Genomic DNA, 6,583 nt, shown 5'->3' on the forward strand with positions numbered 1-6,583 from the left:
ATAGATAGATAGATAGATAGATAGATAGATGTACACACACATTTTAAATGTTGCCCCCCCAGAGGTAGTCCTGGCCCCCCCTTGGCCCCCCCAACTTTAAAAGTCTAGCTCCACCACTGGACATTACCCCACCCCTTTTCTCTTTGGCTGCTCAGCTCTTACTCTCTCGTAGCTCCGCTGAATGGAGTCTGCTGCTCATCATAGCTGAACTTTTAGATTAGCATGACAGACTTGTGGCCAAAAACGCGTCAGCATATGGGATCATACAATTATGTGAAAGCATAGAGGGGGACAGATGGTGGTCAGCAGGAGAGTCCTTTGCAAAAACTCTCCTGCTGAGTTTTTAAGTTGTAAGTTGCTCTCTTACAACTTACACTTGTGAGAGCAGCATCTGGGTAAAGATTTTATTAATGATTAATATGTTCATTAATGACTAATTATTATTATAGATCTGCTTGGTAGATTGTTTGCAGTGCTTAAATTTTTTTGATAAAGCACTGCGAAGTTTATCAAAAGTTTGATGAAATTAAGTTTCATCAAACTTAATTTCATCAAAATTAAGTTTGATGACAAAAAATACAAAAGTATGAATGTCTGCCTTTGCAACAGAACAAATAAAATGAAGTATAGGCTTCTCATATGGGGAACCTGGAATGCATAATGATTTATCATGTAAAACATTCTATTAGCCAAATTATGAGAATAAATTGGGAGCCAAAACAGACCGCTCTTCTTTGGGAGCCGAGCCACCAGAGCTGGCTCTCTGAAAAGAGCCGAAATTCCCATCACTACTAAAAAGGCCGGCAAGATAGGGTATATTTTTGCTGGTATTAGGTTTAGTTTCTTAACAGTCAGTGGTCTATATAACTTATGGTTTATACTGTATATGTGAATTAATTGTATAGTGCAATGTTTTATTTTTTTCCTGACAACCGAAACCTACCATTTAATTGTTTTATTCATTATTTTTCCTCGTTAAAGGACAGTTAGTATGTTCTGTTTTACATGCTATATAGTGCAATTCACTTTATTAGCATTCATCTTAGTGAGTAATACTGACTGATCCAAAAGTGTTAGAGAGAGATTAAATTAAATAGTATGAGAGTACACTGTAAAAAAGAATCCAGAATCTACTTATTTACTGATATTAGCTAAGTAAAGGTTAAATTTTTTTAAAGGAAAAAAAACAACAATCAAAAAAATAAAACATCTGAGACTGAATGGCAAAATGTGAAACAGTTGGGATCAATGTAGGGACACCCCGCTCTAATTTTATGTAGCTGAGTTAAGGGTCTGTGGCTCTAACCATGCTATTACAAGGCAATGTGCCACCTTCTGGCAGGGAATGTAATTACAAATGAAGACATGTTATCTCCAAAGTGAGTTACAGTCTTATTTCGACCAATATATATATATATATATATTTTTTATTATTATTTATGTGATTACACTTTACTGTATCACAGGTAGCTAATTGCAACATTACAAGGACACTGTAAGCTGAAAAATATAAAAAATAAAATAACTTTCTGTTCTATTCATTTATTTAAAAAATACTTTTTTTTTTTTTATTAACAAATTTTTTTTAGATACAAATGTTTTCAACATTTTAGACTGTTTATTTGAAATACAGATTATGAATGGTTAAAATTATAGAATAAAAAAAAAACATACAAAAAACGATTTTCCATTGTTGTTGTTTGATGTAAAAGTCGTTTGATTAAAAATATTTCCTTAGAGATCTGTTAGATAATTATTGACCAAGAATTTGCCTGCTTCAAATATGAATTCTGAGATACGAATGCCCATTTTATATTTATCATCCTCTGTGTCGGTGGTGGCGTGCCGTTAGGGAGGCTGCAGGAAGGAATTGAGCAGGGAGGTTCAGGGGAATAAACTTTAATTATACATGCCAGTGTCAGGGATACAGAGTGACACACGGACGCAGTGATTGATTCGCCGTCAACAGGGAGGGGGAGGAAGAGGATGATGGAGGTATCCGCGGCGACGAGCACCAGACCCTTCATCACTTGAGAGGCAGCAGGCATTAAGGCAGCTGTCAGGGACTTTGATTTGAAGTGGGAATTACATCTCATGCACACACACTCTCACATACTTGCATAACACACAGTCTCACACAATACCTCGGCTTGCATAATGTACATGATGTGCTCACACACTATCCACACGCACTGTGGCTGTTCCCGCAGGCTGGATGCAGCAGCAGCAGCTCCTTGACGTGACACCACATTAATAATTTGTTACCAGGAGTTCAGGCAGGAGGTGAAACGGCGACTCAAGGCTGAAAAATCTCATGGTTCACAAATACACCTCATGTAATGCTGATGGCACCATAAAACCAGAGCATGCAGATGCTACACCTGCAGGCTGAGGCCAGCTGAAAAAGCTGAGAAGCTGAAAAACAAAGAGCAATGCAAACTGTTCACATGCAAGGCTGGTGGCTGTAACATGCAAGGTGAGTGAGCTGTCATCCCCAGACTGCATCTACCTGATGGGATACACCTGCTCCGGAAAAGGGGTCACCGTAATGGTACGATTGCTTCTTCCGTCACGAAGTGCTGGAGTTTTTACAAATCCCCATAAATAGGGCAATACAGCTTGTGACATAAACAGCTGCTGTAAAGTTATACCCTGTATCATCCAATCTTGAACTAAAGGAATACCTAAACCCTTTTTTACATTTACAGATAAATATGAAATTACTGTACAAATAAAGACGAGCATCTCTATAATTTGTACAGTTTAATCTCAAAACATTAAACGCAAAAAATGGCAACATTTCAATTAATTTACATGAAAGATCGAGATGCATCATTCAATTTGCCAGAGATCAGTCAATCTTGGCTCATTAGGCTCTAATCCAGTGGTTCTTAACCTTTTTTGAGGTACCGAACCCCCCAGTTGCATATCTGCATTCACCAAACCCTTCTTATTCCAACCCCCCGCCCCCAGACACACAAAATACTTTGCGGTATTCTGATTCAGTAATGTAATAATATTAGCTGTGTAAAACCACCCCCACGCCACTAGAGGCAGTACCAACCCCGAAAAGATGCTACTAAGGAGCAGATTTAGACTATAGAATTTGGTAAAGACTGTGAGCTTTGCTGAAGTAATTAAAGACAAAAGTTCAAATCCATGCTGAGAGTGGAACTCCTTGCTCCTCCGCAGCACTGATTAGCTAAGCAATGTAATGTGATCCTCTGCAGCAAGTGATGGCAAAGCGGATCACGTCATCACAACTTTACACAAGTGTGTATTTACCTACGCGGCAGAGGCTCCGCCGAACCCCTGAGACCGACTCATCGAACCCCTGGGGTTCCGTCTTTTCTATTTCCATCATTATTCAATGCATCAGAACTAATAACTCACCATTTTTGTCATTTGAACTTAACAACCAAAAGTTTGTACTTTTACCACATTTGCTTCTTTGCACCACTTTTGATAGATGCTGAAGATTTTCAAGCAGAAACACCTTGCTACTTTGAGTTGTCTAGGGCACTGGAGAAAGCTGCTGTGGCAAGTGGAGATCAAGCGAGTATGCAGTACACAGTAGATATTGCTAGTGAAGTTTATGTACTCTCTTCTCATATAAAACTTTTTTTGTACTCTACCCAACTCTGGAGATACTTTGCTGAAAAGATTTTTCACTGGCGGTACATCGGGAAAAAATATGGTTGATGACCACTGGTCAGTTGTGCTCATATCCTTGTGCATGGGCATTATTCCAGCATCCAACCTCATTATCCTTGAGAACAAAATCTTCACCACTTGCCTAGTGTATCAAATCCACCAACAAGTGGCACGATGAAAATAAAACGAGTATTAGGTACTTTAGCTGACAGTCATAAGTGTACGAAAACACTGGACCTGCTCTACTCCTGTTGTTTTTGAGAGTTGAACAAACGGGTTTTATCTTTGACAGAAGGTCCGGCAAACTTTGTGCCTACTTCCTCTTGATAGAATCAACTTTAGCAGAGCTTAAGTAGCCACTCAAGTTGGCAGTTTTTATTTAGGAAGTGCAACTTCTCCTGCTGAAATGAGCTAAAATGTAGCCCTCCTTCCTTCAGCTCCCCTTCAACTCCCTCCCCGGCATATTGAACGATGTTATCGCAGCAGAAATGACAGCTTGGCTCTGCTTTATTTACTTTCCTTGGTGTGGTCAGAATGTGAAGCTCCTCATATTCAGACTGATGAGAGGCTGCAGATCAGCGTGTCATCAATCAGCCGGGGCCGAGCAAACATTAGCACAGCGAGAGTTAGGCGGAGAGAGTCGCCTCATTTGCAAAGTGAATGCACTCGCGTATTTATCCTGACATGGTTTATGATTACCAACCCCACCGATCCGCCCACGTCCTCCCCCAAAGAGTGATGAAGGAATAATAAAACTCAGGAGGCAGCAGTTAGATAAAAAAAAATACTTCAAAATCAAGTTTAGAGAAATTAAAGTTTAAAGAGATTATGAAAGCCTTTCAGATGGTGGAAGGTTTGATCATAAGCAAACCACTAATGAACAGCTCATTATAAACCCCATCAAGTTAGAATATCCACTCCATGATGACGGAGGTGCAGTCAGTTTCTTCTGGATATTCATATTTAAATCAGTCTATTTTTTTTTCGGATGGATAGGTTGGATAGAGGAAATGATTTGAACATGTGTAGAGGTGGAACAGTTGACATTTGGACGAAGACTGAGAAGGGAAAGGAGGAATACTGCAATGGACCTTTAAGGAGGCACAAAAACATTACTTTAACGTTACTGAAGTGACTAAAAAGAATGAATGCAGATCATTTACTACCAGTAAGTTGGGAAAAGTGTGTTGATTCTCATTTCATATCAAATCCCTGGGTAAAGCAATCGTTCCACATTCTTTTAAACTTTTTAGAAATTTGAGATCACGCAACTTAAGAATTGTGAAGCTTGACCCTAACCTCTTTGGCACTTTTGTGACGAACTCATGAAAGAATATCTATTGGCCAATGACACCACGATCAATTAAATGATCAAGTCCGGGCGTAATTTTGCCTGCACCACAAAGAAAAATAACTCGTGCTGCATGATTTGTTTTTCCGCTGCATATCCATTTGTGACATTTTTTCAATAGCTTTTCTCTGATCCTCACAAGGTGCTGCCGCTGCATCTCTCAACATGAACTTGCTGGTGCATGCTGCAGTGGACCCCCCTGAATGTTCATGTTATTATCCAAGGATGTGGACTCATAAAACTATGTTTGTAAAATTGCTCTCAGCCTTGATGTGAATTGGAAAATGATAGCGCTGGTATGGGTTCAGCAGTTTCTAAGACATTGGGAATTAATAAAGGCAGTTATTTTTCTATGCACCAACTTAACGGGATGAGTAAAGGTAAGGCCCATGCCCTTTACAGGTGTTCTATGCATCTCCATTTTATAATTGGATATGTCATTTTTGGTGGCAGCAATGGTCTAAATGTTTGCAGTTACTGCCAGTGAGTTTTTCACACTGCTGTGGAGGAATTTTGCCTAATCTTTCTTGCTAAATACTTGTAGTTATGCTACACTGAGAAGCTATTGAGCCTCAACTGCCTATTTAATATTATGCCATGTCATCTAAATGGGATTTAAGCCTGAAACCTTGCTCTCTAGGACATTCAACTCGGCACTTTCTGGTGTGCTTTACCACTGTATAGTGCTCTGAGTGTGCTTGGACTTAAAGTCTATACTAATGACTAGACATTGTCTTAAATATTTTTTTTGGAAGAGAACACAATTCCTAGTTCCATCAATGAGGCCAAGTTGACCAGGTTCAGAAGCTGCCCCGAGCTATCACACTACCACTATCTTGTCTCATTACTGAAATTTAGCTTTAATCCATGCGTAACTGAACTGCAACATAATGCTGAAATCACATCAAAATTAAAGCATGGAAGTGAAATCACAATGTAATATTCTTGATAACATGCAATGGGACAGAAACAGTTTGACCTTGTGAGATTGGTGTCCAAGTGGTCCAAGAAAGATATAGCAGTGAAAGAGGAACAAGATCATGAGTCTACAATACTTGTGGTGGAAGAAAAAAAAAAGTAACTTTTTGAAACAAAAAGAGAAAAGCGGGGAAAAAAAGGACAATACTGGCTAATCATGGGAAAACAGGAGCCGGGAAAGAAAAAAAAGACGCAGGGAAAATAGGAAACATGCAAAAGAGCAAGCGGGTCCTCAGAGGTTAATCCGTCCTTTCATGTTCAACATGAACTAAACTCTAAAATCTATTAAGCTACAGTTTAAAGCCCTAGTCAGAAACATTTTCGGGGGAATTTTGGGACTAAACTATGTGACAAGACATGTAATTAACTGCAGCTACCGCATGTACAAACACATTTAATTTTTTTCTAATCTCATTAGGAGATTAGGAAGCCTTAGGAAAGCATGGCAGTGTGCTAGCAGTGCAATAAAAATAATAATTTCCCTTTTAATGGATTTCATTTTCATTGTCTCTTTTTAAAATATTTGGAGACGTCCTGGAGCAACCTGTTTTGCTGGAAAATGTGCTGACACACATATTAGCTGCAAAAAAAAAAAGCAAG

The 6,583-nt window shown here is 39.0% G+C and overlaps 1 long non-coding RNA gene across 2 annotated transcripts in view; it reads left to right on the top strand.

Moving 5' to 3' along the window:
* The window catches only part of LOC103471467 (uncharacterized), a 25,293-nt gene that overhangs the window by 693 nt on the left and 18,017 nt on the right, over nucleotides 1-6,583 (top strand). The window lies entirely within an intron of this gene.

Source organism: Poecilia reticulata, linkage group LG10 (genome assembly GCF_000633615.1).
Source record: "Poecilia reticulata strain Guanapo linkage group LG10, Guppy_female_1.0+MT, whole genome shotgun sequence".
Lineage (NCBI taxonomy): Eukaryota > Metazoa > Chordata > Actinopteri > Cyprinodontiformes > Poeciliidae > Poecilia > Poecilia reticulata.